This window comes from Onychostruthus taczanowskii, unplaced genomic scaffold, assembly GCF_017590055.1.
Source record: "Onychostruthus taczanowskii isolate IOZ18803 unplaced genomic scaffold, ASM1759005v1 scaffold49, whole genome shotgun sequence".
Lineage (NCBI taxonomy): Eukaryota > Metazoa > Chordata > Aves > Passeriformes > Passeridae > Onychostruthus > Onychostruthus taczanowskii.
This window is the reverse complement of record NW_024502458.1, coordinates 2,513,128-2,529,929: the sequence shown is the minus strand read 5'-3', so window position 1 is coordinate 2,529,929 and position 16,802 is coordinate 2,513,128. Positions and strand designations below refer to the sequence as shown.

At 39.3% G+C, this 16,802-nt stretch overlaps 1 protein-coding gene across 2 annotated transcripts in view; it reads right to left on the bottom strand.

Moving 5' to 3' along the window:
* The window catches only part of SERGEF (secretion regulating guanine nucleotide exchange factor), a 142,364-nt gene that overhangs the window by 113,746 nt on the left and 11,816 nt on the right, over positions 1-16,802 (bottom strand). The gene's annotated exons all lie outside the window — the stretch shown is intronic.

Below are 16,802 nucleotides of genomic sequence, written 5' to 3'. Positions count from 1 at the left end.
CTCTCAAGCCCTACCCAGACATTGCTGTATCGATCCCAAGGACTATAGTTGAATTAAAGCATTTCAGCTCTCAGAAGCCAAAAGTATCAAGTGCCACAGGCAAAAACATCAGCAAGCTGCAAGGCCTCTCAAGAGGCAAGCTTGGAATTGGTAATACAGACCCAGATCCTCAGACAGCCTGCAACACCAGCTGTACACAGAGGCAACAAAGGTTTCTCTCAACTCAACCTTTTGGGGGAAAAAAACTCCTTCCTCAAATGAATCTGGTGCTCTGTCTGGACCCAGACATGAACAAGAAACACCAGCCACTCGCAAAACAAAAATGAACCTTTGCACCATCCCACCAGGGTACTGCTCCAGTGCAACTGAAGACTGCAAGCAAGTATGAAGGATTAAAACAGCAACAACGCTTAGTTGCAACAAAACACCTGCCACCCACAGATTCTATTTTCTTTCACTAAGCAAGCTAGCAAAGAATCACTTACACATGCAAAACCAAACAGAACCCTTAGCAGAATGTAAATTATTTCTGCAAAACATGAATGTAAAATGTTTCCAATCACAAACACAGACCATTGCAATTAACTTTTTCTTTTCTGCCGCAATAAGGGAAACAGGTTTCAGGTGGTTATTAGTACTCAAACATGGAGAACATTAATTTTAAAATATTAAAGCCAGATAAATGAATTTTTGCTTTTAGGAAGAATTTCTTGAATGCCCAAAGATAAGTTAAGCAACCAGCTCCTTCTCACTGCTCATCAATGCAGTTCTCAGTTCTTTTGTGAAATACTCCTTCCCCAAACTTGTTCCTGTTTGCTGAGCATTCCCCATCCCATCCTCAGATTCCTGCTAATAGTCAATAATTTCTATTTTTCAGCCAAAAAACAACTGCACAGGGATCCTTTAAAAAAAAAAAAAACAACTTAAAGTGCATAAATTTGTCTTTTCTGAGAGAGAAACTAACAGAAGCTGATTTAGACGTGCCTTTTCTATGAAATACTGATAACACTTTCAGCAAAAAAAAAAACAAAAAAAAAAACCCCAGTCTCAAGTGGAAATCTCAGGCTGAGGCAAACACCAATGCATGGAAAATTCCGCCAAAGGTTAAAGTCTCGTCAAAATCCTGAGGAAAAGAAAGCACTGAGCTATGACAGGAAGCGTTGAGCAATTGTAATGGGAGGTATTGCTACTGCGCTGCTTATAAAATAGATGGTATTTTAAAATGTTCTAAGAATATTTGAGAAAAAGACATTAGTCATCCAGAGTAAGGAGGTTGCAGGATGAATTACTTAAGAATGAAGGGTGATATAACGAGGAGTGTTGATCTAATATTAGACTAGGACAGATTTTAATTAGAAGTCAAGAAAACATACACACTGATGAGTCAACTGGACAGAGTACATCAGCCATGGAAGTGGCTGAGGCATCAGAAAATGTGATATTTCATACCAGACTCAGTGCAGGAAGAGGGTACACAAAAGGCAGGAGTTATTTCTACAGCTTTTGTAAAAAGAAGGGTACAATACTGGAAAGCTTTTCCAGTTCTTCTAAGATACTAGCAATGCTTCCTAAGACCTGGATCTTGCCATGTTCTGAGCATGGTGCCTCCAAAAGGCATTTCAATTCCTCTAATGTAAACGTCCACATTGTCCCAGATGACTTTATAGCAACTTTTCATCTTTTCACCAGGCAAATGCTACATCAAATAAAGTCCAGAGGGTTCAATACCATTTGGAATTAAGGAGTAAGCGACATAAATTCGTGCATCCTGTGTTATTCCAGTTCACAACCTGAACGAACCACACAGTACAAGAGCTCAGAAAGCTGGGAAAAAAAAGACAAAGGGGAGAAGATTTTTAAGAAAAAACTTTCTGACAGCTCCTTAAGTAAACAACACAAACAGCAGCATGCTACATTGTTTGGGATTCTACACGATCATGCAGATCTGGTTTGCTCGTGCTCTTTGAACTGTAGACACAGCAGCCTGCATCAGTGTACACACAGCAGCAAATCACCCAAAACACATGCTCAGTCCCTCACAGAATACAGATGAAGGTACATACATATTCAAGGGCTTGAATACAAACCACTCTCTGAAAGGTTCCTCTGTGTTTTCTTCACATCATCCTTCTGTCCTCATGTATAACAAAGCACAGACAGTTGAGAATGTCCTCAAAATTACAAGTTCATAGCCTTCAAAATTACAAGTTCATAGCCTTCAGAGTACTGCAAATCCAGCAACATGGCATAAAGCACTTCTAGTTGCTTCCTGCCTGACAGTGTAGCTTTTCCTTTGCTGTTTTATACTGCTACTGAGACTGCAGAGCATGTAATTTCTCCCTTTTAGCACTTTTTTAATCAATCTGCTCAGCCACATAAGTGGAAAGAATTAGCAATAAAATAAATAAGTACATTAGTTCTAAAAACAGGTTGGTTGTTTCTCAGTAAAACAACAAACAAATAGGTACATTAAAATTTACTTATTTTCACTGGACTGAGAGTTATTTTTATATCAATTTTCCTGTTTTAAGATAATATCATGCACTAGTGTTATCTCCTTGAAGTCTCTATTTGGTACCCAGGCAAGCTTTGAACTCTCCTTCATAAATACTAGATGAAAGAGTTCATCTAGGCTATCTCAGTTCATGGTTGCATTAATGATTACTTTTCAAATGAACTCTGGATATTTGCACTGAATGCTTAATCCCAGGCTTGAAATATGAAGTTCTATATAAAAAATTCTTAATGCCTCCTTTCACATGAAAATTCATAGGAGCAGGCATTAAAAATTGACATTTAGAGGCTGCCTCTTGCCTCCTCCATGCCCTACACAGCGTAACACTTCTTCCGAATCTACAGATCTCTGCTGTCCTTCAGAAAACCACTCATGTCCTTGACCCATTCTGAGAAACTTCCTCATCTGCCTAGAAAGAGCCCTTATGCAGGGAAACCTAACAGAAAAACATCCATCCATCCTAAATTCCTTCTTGGCTGAAGACAGCTTTAATTCAGCACTGGAAGTGGGGCATCCCCACACCTGCAGCCTAGCACCTGCACCTGTGCATGGTTTCAGTACAACACAGGACAATCTGCCCTGACAAAGGTTTAAATGGCCCCCTGATCCTTTTAACACAGGAGCTCAGCATACCAGAGCTGTCCACATCTCTTTACACATCATCTTCCCATGCCCTCCTTACAAACTGCTGCAGCTTCATCTAATAGGGCACTCCTGAATTTTTTTCCATATTCATTCATAACAGCTAATAAGAATGTATCACCAAAACACAAATCTGTGGACAGTATTGAGGTCATGCCTCATCAGGGAAGCTCAAACAAAGCAGCAAAAGCTTTTCCGGGCTGACAGTAACAAAAAACTAGAGACATTTGCATTGCCACATTCAGCCTTCTGCAGTCACAGGCTGCAATACACAGCTGGTTCAGAATAGTCCATAGAGCACCCACACATCAAGCTGCAGTTCACAAGGGTTTCCAAGTACACTGTGAAGAGATTTTAAGCTGCAACAAAAAGCCACAAGTGCCACAGGAAAAGAACCATAAGGGCAACACCAATCCTCCTGTAACAGCTGTGGATCTACCAGTTAGAACTCCTATACTCACCAGGTGGGACAAAGATTCCTGCCAGCCCAAGCTACATCAGGTGTCCCCAAACCTGGCGATCAAACTTAACCACAGGTATGTGGGCAAGACAGATTAACAAGATTTCCATCACTTCATCAGAGAGTCATCTGTGATCCAGCAAACAAATTGAATCATCCTGTCTCAGAGCCTCCTAGTGATATCAAAATATTGAACACCCAAGGACTTGTAAGAACACAGGATATAATGGAAAATACTCAGCTAAGCAGGTGAAGATTTGAGGATGTGTGAGACTCGCCAAGAGAAGACACCAGGACTGACAGTAACACAAACTAAAGTGCTCAAAGTGCAGAATGAGAGCTCCTTTGGCAACACTTTGCATCAAGAAACTTTGGACCCAAACAGTTTTCTCCCCACTAGACCACTTGCATTCATTGTGCTTGAACTAATTGTTGAAAGGGAAGGTAAACCAGGCTAAGGAATTGATTTGGCTGAAAAACAGCCTTGGGAAATGGGAGCTTGGCTACAGCAAACACCGCTAAAGGCAGTGCTGTATTAATGCAATTTAATATTCATATGATATATTAGGCTAGATATAACTTGCCATTTCCACGACATGCCAAATTTGTCATGCACATTTCTAACAGATCCATCTTTACCAGCACTTTAGACATCTTTAAACATCTAAACAGCTTTGACTTTCATTCACAACAAAACAGTCATACTCCTCCTTTTTGCTTCCATAGTTACACCAAGTTATGTCCCAAGATGGGCAATGCTCTGTTAATGGGATTATTCACATACTTAACAGCATGCTTCACAGCTTTGAAAGACTGAATAATAATTTTGAATGTGGCAAATTCCAGGACTTTCCAGATGCCTTGGATATCTTGTCTCTGGTTCAGGTTTTCCATGGGACACTGGCCATTTTCCTTTTAGAGGAGAGACTGGAAATATGAAGTACCACACAAAGCTCTGAATAAACCAGAGGAAAAACTAAAATGTAACAATTTAAATGCATGTGAAGTTGTGTTCATACAGCTGATAGCATACAGATATATCATCCTGACTGAAAAAAGGAAATGGGGGAACGTCATGAAATCCATGCAATCATGAAACAAAGCTGGAGAAGGGGGCTGGGGGCAAAGGTGGGATTTTAAAGCACCTATCAGACTTTGCATTCATCCTTCAAGGTGAGAAAATTCCCTCCTTGTTTCCCTCCACTCATGATTAGAGAGTCATGACTGCTTCACCAGCTGTGCCTCTGGCTTATTTTAAATTCAAACTATGATACATATCTCACTTTTAGACTTTTAATAGCAATGCCTTAAAATGCAGATTGCTGGCTAAATTTAGTTACATGATTAAAAACAAATCTAACTCATCTCTACCCAGCAAACAGAACTGCTGCATTCAAGGTTCAGTAGAGGACTTAACACTTCAACTAAAACCAAAGTCCTAACAAAAAGCAGGAAAAAAAAGAAATCGAAGTACAATTTGGTGATGTCTCCAAAAAAGCAAGATGCATAAAACAGTAAGCAGCTATGGAAAACTATCTGAAAAAGCATCATAGTATACCATAGGGTTTTTGTTCAGTACTTCTGCAAATAAATTCTGCACTATGCTACTACAGCAGTATGAGTCATACACTTTTACTGACATTCTATATTTATATCTCCATGCCCTTCTGCACTGTTATATGCTTTCTTCCACACAGGCCTCTCTAACCTGGAATTTCCTTCCTTCTGCAGCTGAGCATCTCTTCCTCTAACATCCCCCAGAAAACTGAAAAGACATACAAGTCTTTCTGGACACCATTTTGGGAAAACAACACCCTTGAACTATCATAAGATGCTGAGTGTCCTTTTATTTGTTTCCAATTATTTTCTTGTGTCTGATTGCCTAACTTTTTTGTCTGTAAAAGGACTGCTTAGATGTTTATACCCTTTGAGGCAAAGCCCAGGTTTCATTAGACTTAACACAGTACAGTGCTACAAAAAATCTTATTCAGAGATTACAAATTACAGCATAGGCATGTTTTTAGACCATTTTATGAAAAGCATTCCCTGTAGCTGTAATATTGCAAACATTTGTGAATCTGCCTAATTTGGGAAACTCAAGATCCTGCTACTCTCAATATCCCATCACCATCTGAGCCTCTGAGAAGGAACAGCCATGTGCATACAAGAAATAAACAAAGGGAAGGTAATTAGGTTCCCAGTGCTAATATTTACCTTCTCAAAAAGGCTCAAGGGCATGCTGTGGAAAGGCAGACACAGAAAAAGCAAAAGAAATGCTCTGGAATGGCAGCCTGAAGGAGAGCAGGGCTCTTTCACTGTTGTCCACAAGATGCATTCCCAATAATCAGAGACCAGTTGCACAAGAGATTTCACTAGAAAACAAGCCTCAGACAGAAATACAGAAATTAAGTGTTAGAAGAGCAGTCCTTGGATTTGCTAAGTGGCTTGAACTCCCTCAGTCACTCCAGAAGCAGCTGAGTTCCATGGAGTTCAACCCTAACTATGTGCTGTTCTTAAGAAATAAAGTACAAAGAAGAGAACAGTACCACAAACTCAACAATGGCACCTCCAGAGCCTCCCAAGAGATCACCCTCCTTGTTCAGAGTCAGAATCATTATAAGAGCAACTACAATTGACTAAGACAGAGTGGGCTGTGCACCTCAAATAATGAGCAGCGTTCCCGCTGACAGGAGGAACAAAACAGTCTAAAAGGGGATGGGAAGGAAAATTCATACCCTTTGAAGTCAAGAGATGAATAATGAGCAATAAGGTGATGTATTCTCTCTGGAATATCATCCCAATTTCTCCCTCCACCCACAAGAAAGTTTAAGAGTTGGGCAAGGGGGTGGAGGAAGAAATAAAAGCACAACAGAAGATTCCACCTGGATATGGCAAGATCCTTAACATCAAGGAGACTGCAGGGAGAGAGTGGACAAAGGTGTAAATGGTTGCATAATAGTCAAAGCATCCAAATGCCACTTATGCTCTGAAAAAAAACCCGTATTTTACAAGGGGACACTATCCAGCTAGCAGAGTTCCTTTTAACTCCTGACTTCTTGTGTCTGTCTCTTACCATTGTGGGGTGTTTTCAGCATTTCAGAGCTACAGGCACAGAGCGAGTCTAAAAATTTAGAAACGTTATAGACACGTTACTAATGAATGCAATGCAAGTCTGTCCTGTAAAAGGATCTGAAATTCCCAGCCAAGAGGGAGTGATGCTAGTGAGATTTCCTTCTGATGCTTACTCAGTGAAGCAACAGCTGTCCACAATTAACCTCTATATAGCCACATCTGTATCTGCCTGCAGAGCCAGCACATCTGTGTTTAAGGTTTACCTAAGTGTGTGTATGCACAGGGTTGTAATGTAAGCACTGATGTGCTATGCAGCCTGTTACTAAGAGGGGCTTAGGTTTTAAAATGAGAGGGAAGAAATAAAAGAAGTTCTCATTAGGAGTAAGGAGGGGACACCAATGAAAAACAAAAAGCTCCTGTTTCTTCAATACCTTCTTTTCTCTGATGTTACAATGGATATTGATGAAAAGAAGCTGTACCCTTCTATTCATGCTTCACACAATTCAGTGAGATAGGGCAGTTTCTAAAGAAACCATGAATTTTCGCCTGTGCTAAAACAGCTTTTCATGAACTTTGTTTGATCACTGCTCTGGTGAACTAGAGGAATTTTAAATAACTACCCAGATTTTTAAATCACACACAGCAGAAGTTTGTTGTATTTCAACTATCAGCTTCTACCTGTGTGCATGGCCACAGCATTTTGGGGTTTTTTGGCACCATGTGTTCTGTTGATCTCTGGCAAAGGGAACAAGCAAGAGGAGACAAACAAAACAGGATTTAACACCCTCCGTTGTACTGCGTGACTTGTCAGGATGATTCTTCAACCCACATGTATATCTAGTAATCCACACTGCCACCCTTTTATTGTCCCTACAGCCTGACCTTCACTTCTGGATGTTTTAGTGTCCATTTTGTCCTCAATGAACAGCTTCAGCTCCAGGCAGATGTGTCATTAGCAGGCACAAGCCTGAAATGTGTGTACATGCAAATTCCTACAAAATATCCATCAGCTACAAGATCCAAAATTCAAGATGAGAAATGCTAAACTGATTTTCAGTTTGCTTTCTATCTTGGGGTAGAAAGGACAAGCAGGACAACATACTCCTAAAGGAGTTTCTGTACATATATTTTGGGCAGCTCTGTAAAGGTAAATTCTTGAAATTTCTAGAAAAGATTTCCTATACTCACAATAAAAAGATCTCAGCAAAAGTGACATAAAGCACTGTCCCTGAATAGATCGTTGACTACACAGCGTTTTTTAGATTTTTTTTCTTTTAGTTAGATACAGAGTAAAACAGAGAATGAGTCACCTAAGGAAATCCCACCCCTCCTAGGGTTTTTCTCCTGCATGACTCAGATGCTAATGCCTTCTCTTCCTCCAGGTCTTTGTCCCCCAAAAATAAACCATTGTGATTAGTTTATTATTACCTACTGTGGGCCCCATAATACTGGATAGAGAAGAAAGCAAACCTGAACCACACAGGCTCTTAAATACAGCAGAACATCCCAAAAAACCTAAAGTGAATCCTAAGCAACACAGAAAATCTAACTCCCCTTCATCTGCAGAGCTCAACCTCAGCTGTTTGGGATCCATACAGAATATATGTAGCCACCCTGAGAGACAATGAAGTCCAAACAGGAGCTACAAAAAAAAAAGAGGGAGTTCACCCTCAGTTTCAACCACCACACCACAGGCTATGGTTCCTCACAACTGGAATATTTTAAACAATAAAAGCCACACACTCCTGGCAGATCTCATCATACTACCCAAGTATCAGAGCCATTCTACAAGACTACAGACTTGTTATTGAAAATTTACAGCTTTTGATATATCTCCTGTATCCTACAGTACCTTACATCAGATTGTTCCTTTCACAATTACCTTGAAGCAATTTTGAAATGAATAATCTATGTAGGCTTTATGGATATTTTTCCTGTTTGTGTCTAGGTTTTTAAGGAAAAAAAAAGTTCCTGAAAAGTACTGTTTTTCAGAGGTACTCAACTGCTACTCAGCTCTCAAAAAGCCCTTTACCTATGTTGGAATAGTAAGACTCATTAGTGAGCATTAAACCTGAATAATTAATTACTAAACAGGAAATGTCACTTAAAGATTATGAAAACAAGTATTTAATAGCCTTAAAATACTACTAAGGTTAAATAAGATCAAGGCACTGACATGCATACATGGTGCTCACACACAACTGCTTTCAGAAGCTGAGCTTAGAAATGCTTAGCTTAATAAATGCATAGCGTTAAATGAAGTTATTTGAAAATGCAGTAGCCACTTGTCTTCTCAAAGACCAATAAATCTAAGAGGGCAGAGTACATATACCTTGTTCTTGGCAATCAGTTACCATGCACATTACTTCAACTATCAGGTAATGATTGGTTCCAGCTTCTTAGTCCATACCAAGTGAGTGTAAACCACCTCTACCTTACTAAGGATTCCAACTTTGTCTGAGACAACTGTTATATCCATTTTGCATAACTGCAGAAATCCTGAAGTGGAAATTTTCACTGTTGTGTGCTTCACATCAATTCTCTGCACTAAGTGCTTTGAGTTGCCAAAATTTCAATCAATTCCATTATCCTTTTACTATATGCAAACTAGGTCATATGATATAACACCCAAAATGCAATTGTAAATTTTTGTGCCCCCCACTCAGATCTCCCAGCTGGAAGAGGATGTAGGGAAGGACCCCCCAGCCCAGTCTTCCAGTCCATCTCTTTTTGCTGGATAACAGGCCTAATACAGAAGCATCATTCTGGATAGCTGCTGGGACCCACAGCATATGGGAGCCTTGAAGCTGAATTAAAGGCTGAGAGGCAAAAAAGGAGGCGAGTTACAGAGTATCTGGCCCAGTCTGTCAGAGCAGCACACAACGGTGGTCTTGTGAGCTCTGCATTTGTATCTCACTCTTGGGAGTTCTGCTTTTGTATCTTTCTCTATTAATACCTATGAATATGGAACTTGGAGGTAGCTTATGACAGGAGTTAAGAAACAGTGAATCTTCTCCTTCCTTTACTTTTTCTTCTTTTCAGCTTCAAATAGGTGAATTGACAGAGACCCAAGTACAATGTGAATTATTTCAGTATGGTTCAGGAGAAAGGGTTTGACATATAACAGAGCAGAAGCAGTCAATCAGAAGAGCAAGCGGCTTAGATAGTGCCAGCAGTTCCAGCTGCAAGCAGTCAGAAGAACTAAGAAGACAGGGGCACTTATGGCCAAATTATTCTGATTTTAAGGAAATTTGCATCAGCTTTGTGCCCTGATTTCACAATAGTTGTGAGAGGGGTGGTGTTTTCAATGCAATTATCATCATTACCTTTGCAAGAGTTTAATTTGCTTTAAGAGAAAAAGAGCAAGAAAAAAACAAACCCCCAAGGAATAACTCAGAGCCAACAAGGTGCCCTTCTCAGCCCCGTGACAAAACTACAGCTCCTCTTGCTCTGGTGCTGGAGGATACTGAAAATAGAACAAACACCACATTTACAGATTTCCTGCACACAAGCACATACTTATTAATGTATCTGACCTTGTTTATTACATTTGCTAAAGAGATGGGTAGCCATAAACTGCAGCAGTCCAACCACAGAAACCAAAGGAAAAAAAAAGGAAAATTAGGGAAAGTAATTAATTCCTTATCTCACCCACTAATGACTTGAACAATATCTATACCAGATCCACATTTTAAAGCTATAATTTTCTCTGATCACTTTTTAAAAATGAAAATTCGGTCAAATTGGGACAGTTACATTCTTTAAGTCCACAACAATCACTGTTCCCACTAGTAAAAGAGAGGATATGACACACACACCCAAAAAAAAAAAAAAAAAGGAGGGAGAAATTCAGTAGAAATTCAATATAATAGTCCCTCTTTCCACACATGTGGCCTAAAGCCCGAAAACATAATGCTGAATGATGACTGAGTCATTTAACAAACTCCTCCAATCATGGAGTACTTAGTAAAATACATCTGGACAGGACTAAGCAAGTGTGAACCACAGAAGCATAGAATCATTAAAGTTGGAAAAGAACTCTAAGATCATCAGGTCCAACTGTCAACCAGCACCAAAGCCATGTTCACTAAAACATGTCCTTATGTGCCATATCCACAGGTTTTTGAATACTTCCAGGGATAGTGACTCCACCACTTCCCTGGGCAGCCTATTCCAAGGAAGGAACAGGCCTTTCCATGAGAGGAAGCCATAGCCAGAAGATCCAAGACAGATCCAGCCGTACCTACCTTATCCTCCCCTTCTGCTCTGGGAAGGGCACTCTGTGGGCTGCCCCACACGTAAGAGGAGCAGAACAGATTGGAAAGTTTTTGATAGTTGTTTTCCTCTGTTAAGCTCATTTTCACTCATGAGCTAAATTTAACAAAAATCCATTTAAATCCTGGCTCTTCCCAGGCCATCTACATCTCCACGTGCCAATGCAATGTCACAGCTCACAAAGGGAATTTCAAATATTGAGGTAAGTTTCTGTGTCCTTAATGCTGATAACTGATGTTTCCATTTTACAATGCGTACCTTCAATCACACTTAGTGACAGTTGAGCATCTTCCTGACAACCTCTCTTTTCACACAGAAATAATCTAAGATGGCATGCACAGCTATTTACTGTACAACTGGAAGTTCCTAGTAACAAGGAGAGGTAAAAGAGGGCTGGTGACTGAAGAAACAACTCAATTACTCAAAGATGATGTTAGGAAGATTCTGTGACAAATCTTTACACAGGATCAACTCTCAACACTTGATAATAACCTTTCAGAACCTTCAGTTCCCATTGGACCTAATTTCCTTTTCAGTGACCAAACCACTGAATGAATTTCTTCAAGACTTTCATCAAAACCATGTAGAAGTAACTCCCAGCAGGGAACAGCAAGAATAGGAGTGTAGAATCACAAAGCAAACACACACACACATACTCTTAACTTCTAAAGTTTAAAAATAAAACCAAGGAATGATGCTAGGCCATGAAGCCAAAGAAAAATGCCAAAATCTTCTAGGTATTTACAGCTATCTAGAACAAAACTTTAAGATAATCACTGTGGAAGTTGAAACACCAATGAGATGAACGTGTGACAGAACAAGGAGACAGCTCTGAAGATAATACAGAAAACTTGACAATTTCCATATGCATCTAGAATCTTTCATCCTGTTACTGCACACTAAATTTCCTACAGTTCCCAGTGTTCATATCTGAATTTTGGTCCCCAAGCTTGTGCATTTCTTTCTCTCCTCTTGCCATGCTCTACACTTTATAATCAAATGCAGAAACTTCAAGATAGGCCCTGAAGCTTCAAAATTAACCCTCAAGGCAGGTGGACAAAGGCTTTTCTTTTTTGAGTACTCATTTCTTGAACTCAGGTTTTGCTTCAAGGAGGTTCAGGGGTACCTATAGATCAGGAGGTTTTGATTAAGCTATTTTTTAGTATTTCACCTGTATTCCCAAAACCCATCATCTTCCCAATGAAATACAGCTCCCTCATGTAGGGCTCCAGTTTCAAACCCTTGGCTGCCATGTCTAAAGAGAGACAAGCAAGAATACATATATGATATATACACATACACACAAATTAGTATTTGCTGTCCTAGGGAACTGCTGAAAAACTCAAGGCAGAGAAAGTTTGCTTTCCAGAGGAAGGCTGCAGAGCCTGGATTCAAGAGCAAACTGGAAAGGACCTCTAGTGGGCTGAGGCTGTGCTGCTCGGGTGCCAGACACGTCCTTCCCCTTCACCTCCCTGCAGCTGCACAACTTGCCAGCAAAGCCCAGTAGCTTTACCTTGTGACTGCCATCAGAAAAGGCACCTAGAGGTGCAACTACAGCCTCTGTGAAAGACTGAAATGCTAAAGGTTAATGACTCAAACAAGATCATTAGGAATGTCCTCTCACTCTGCTCTCGGTGCTTGGAGGGACACGCTGTCATTTGCTTCAGAAAAAAACAGGAGATGGTTTCTATTTTACTGTGTAGGTCACTAACATGTCAGACCCCTTCAGAGTGGTTTTATGTGGCCTAAATGACATGACATCAGGGGACATTCAAAGATGCACAAATTCAGATGCACATTTGGAATAAGGATTCAGAATATTATTCAGACTATGTCACAGCATTTGGTTCTTCCAAGATTTTTTAGCTGTAGGCAGTTTTGCACAGGCAGCAGAAACACTATTTTAACTGCATTTTTGAAGTAACTTTCTGAGTGAAAGAGCTTGGAATTCTTTATCTGAGCTCAAACAAAGCATAACTTCATGTGACACTATGTGACAAATAGATTAGGGAATGTATTCAGGAGAATATACAGATAATAAACCAGGCCAGATTAAGGAAGGTTATTTATTAGGCATCACAGTTAAAAAGAAAATACCTTGTTTTGAATGAAAGTCGATGATTCACCTTGAAGTCTTTAAAATACCTCTTTTGCTATATTTAGGTTTGCCTTCAAGTCAGAGTGGTTCTATCATTCCCCAAAGTAGAATAATTTACATCTTCAATGTTACAGGCCACAGCTTAGCTCTCTTTTAAATGACCTAAGCAATAACCTCTCTTTCAGCAGTTACCCTCAAAGTGTTTGCATTAACTGGAGAGGGACCACAAATTAAAGCTGACATTGTTAAGGAGAGCAATGCAAGACAGCTGCTCATTATTCAAAAACAATTATCACCTACACTGCAGTGGTGCTCCTTGTGCCATTAAGCAGAGTGCCGGACAGGAAGCCAACCTTGTACAGAGTGGTCATCTGAAGAGAACACCACTGGTACTTGGAGTCCAAAGCCACAAGAATGCACCTGGTTCCATCTTTCACATGGAGCAGTAACAGCACTGCCCTGCCATCAATGAAAAGCATCCCCGAGAGTCACCTGAACCAAGCATTCACACAGAAAACAGAAAATAAACCAAAGACACCAACAAGTTCATATCTCATCATCAGAGACCTGATCAAAGAACAACCAACTCTTTTTCTTCTTGAGAAGGTTGGGCTTCTCAACCTTCATCTTTCTGGACCAACCATCATCAACTATGATCATCACCTCTACTATCAGAATAATATAACTTACTTTGGAAGAGTACTGGTGATGCCATAAAGTCTAACCGTGCTTCTCTCCTCTGTAGGAAACAGTAATCAAGGCAGGAAAAGAAAGCACTCGTCCATCTTGAAGGGTTCTGTGAGGCCTCTGTAGGAAACAGTAATCAAGGCAGGAAAAGAAAGCACTCGTCTTGAAGGGTTCTGTGAGTTATTTTACAGGAGGAGTGTATACAGTGGAAATAGCCCCAAAAGATACCTCTACAATAAAAATGATAAGGAATTTAAGCTGATGAGGATCGGTTAAAGGTAAGGATTAAAAACATAACAGCTTGTGAAAATACTCCTTAACACTTAAGTCAGGGAATTAGTTTCTCAGGAATTAACATCTTGGATTTAAAGGTAAGGATTAAAAACATAACATCTTGTGAAAATACTCCTTAACACTTTTAAGTCAGGGAATTAATTTCTCAGGAATTAATGTCTTGGATCCAAACTGCTTTATGATATAAACAACAGCAAATGAAAAATGAGTTGATCAAACTCTGAAAAGAAATGACAGGAAACCTCTGCTGAATGAGGTAGAACATAGGATATGAAAGAGATGCAGGTATTAAAGCGATTTCAGATGCAATTAAAATGCCTTGTAAAGAGAAACAGGGAAGAAATTAAAATGAGTTCTGTGTTTTGCTTTATGTTACAGTACAAAATTTTGCCAGCAGCATGAAGAAAAAAACAAAGCACATCTTAAAACAGGCCAGCTTACATAAGAGGGAAAGACAGAAGACAAAAATATTTATGCTGATAACAAACTTGAAAACTTGCTTGGACTCACTTGAAAATTGTCAAACCACTGCAACCATGGAACTGCAACTATTCCTCCAGATGGTTGCTTTTAACAACATCACTCTCATTTACTTTTCACTCTCTATTAGTTCTGCAGCCAAGGACTGCTCACCTGGCAGATAAAGACCAAAATGTCATTTTGAAATGGCAGAATTTGGGAATTTATGCAGTGTGTGTCCAGTGTTTCTCCACCCAGTTCCTCCCTGTCTTTCAAATGAGAAGAGTTTTTAGTTACTGTCAAGACAGCTGCAATAACAAGTTTTTTATTATTACTACTCTGACCAGGACTAATGTTTTGGAAAAAAAAATTCAAAGAGAACTCTGAGTATTTGTAACAGCCTCTTAAAATTCAGCTACCTTCTGTGGCAAACACTACATGAGAATACAGATACTGTAACAAACTTTAAACTAGCAAATTTTGCATTGTGGTGAGATTATTAATGAGAAAAATCTTACTCATTCTGTTATGCAGAAAAATCCTCATGAGAATACAGATACTGTAACAAACTTTAAACTAGCAAATTTTGCATTGTGGTGAGATTATTAACGAGAAAAAAATCTTACTCATTCTCTTATGCAGCACAACCCCTGTACACTGCAATGTCTTTCCAAAGTATGTTTTTATCTTCCACAGTGAGCAGAGAAGCATCGTATTACAATGTCCCTTCCTTCCATCTTCCTGTGTCCAAAAATCACTATTTTGTCTCCTTTTCACTAACTGGGGAACTCCCCAGAGTAAAGCAAGCAGGAAACTATTGTATCAGTATCTCTAAAGTGAAGTGCGTGCAGCTCTAGGTATTCACAAGACAATCCACTGGAGGGCAGGATGAAAATTACATATAAATATTTAAATTTATTAATAAATTATTAACAGTTTTAATTATTTAAGTCAATAAAGTAATACTTTAAGTAGTATTTATCTCATCCTTTGTAACATTTCTATTGTACATATTTTACAGTTTGCATATTACAGCATTACATATATATTACATATATAATTTATAAATAAATAAGTGTTAATATATTGGAGGCTGCATGCTCAAAAAATATTTTACTGATCCATAACAACTGGGATCATTGGTTTATGACTTCAGCACCAGGAAACTAAAGCAACATTTCCTCCTTTGTTAGAAGGAGGTAAAAGTACTGCTGGGAAGAACTGAATGCAGGGGACAGTTCTCAAGTGGGCTGCATTTCTCAGTTATTCAGCTGCAAGTCTAATGCAGCAAATTATTTTCCAGAAAGAGTTAAGTGCTCCAGCTCACACTATATCTAGTAGCTGAACAACTCTTGAAATTCCCATGGGATCCTGATTGGTGTCTGGAGGCTGCCAAAGGCAATTCAAAATCTTATTCCAGATGATTTAGGTTCAGGTCCATTTCTCTTCAAAGAGATTTAAAATTCTAAACACATAAAATACAGTTTCAGCAATAACTTGTGCCACTGCATCACTTGGCCAGTTTCTAATGCAGATGTAGAAAGTCAGCCTATTTTTATATAAATTCTTTTTAAACATTAACCAGCAAAACAGCCCTGCTAGTCCCTTGACACACTTCTTGTTGTAAAAACACACCTGCTGAAATACTTCATGTCTGTAATGCCCACAGATAAGTATCAAGTAACTGAAACATTGAAGTTAGTAAAACTCTGGGGAAATTTTATTTAGTGGTTATGTTCTATTAAGAAATAGTGAAGGAAAGCAAACCAAGTTGTCAAGACCCGCTCTTGAAAAATCAGATTATCCTGACTAATGGCTTCTTTCTACCATTTCTGTTCCAGTGAGGATGACATCAAGCACTTAAATCAAGGACTACAGATTTTGAGATAAATTCTTTCACTCCACCTGAAAAGTTTCCAAGCAGCTCATAGCACTGATTGCAGCTTTCAAATTTTCAGCATAGCATCCTCTAAAAATCAGAGTTCAGGCATTTCTTATAAATACCTAAAAGAACAGCTGATGTAGATTTTTTTACACACTTCTCTCACATACTTTGATATCAAACAATGAATGCTATGAAACAGAAAACAACCAATTTGTTTTTCCAGTCACACATCACAGCTCTGGCTGTTCTTTTTCCTCCGTGGAAGACTTCCACCCTCTTGTTAGCCTTAACTATGGCACCACACACTGTGCAATAGGAGAAGCAAAGAACACAACCACAAAATAGCTTCAGATGCTTGCCTTGCCTTTCCATTTCATCTACCTTTCCCCTCCTGCCTTTGTGCTTCACACTCGGA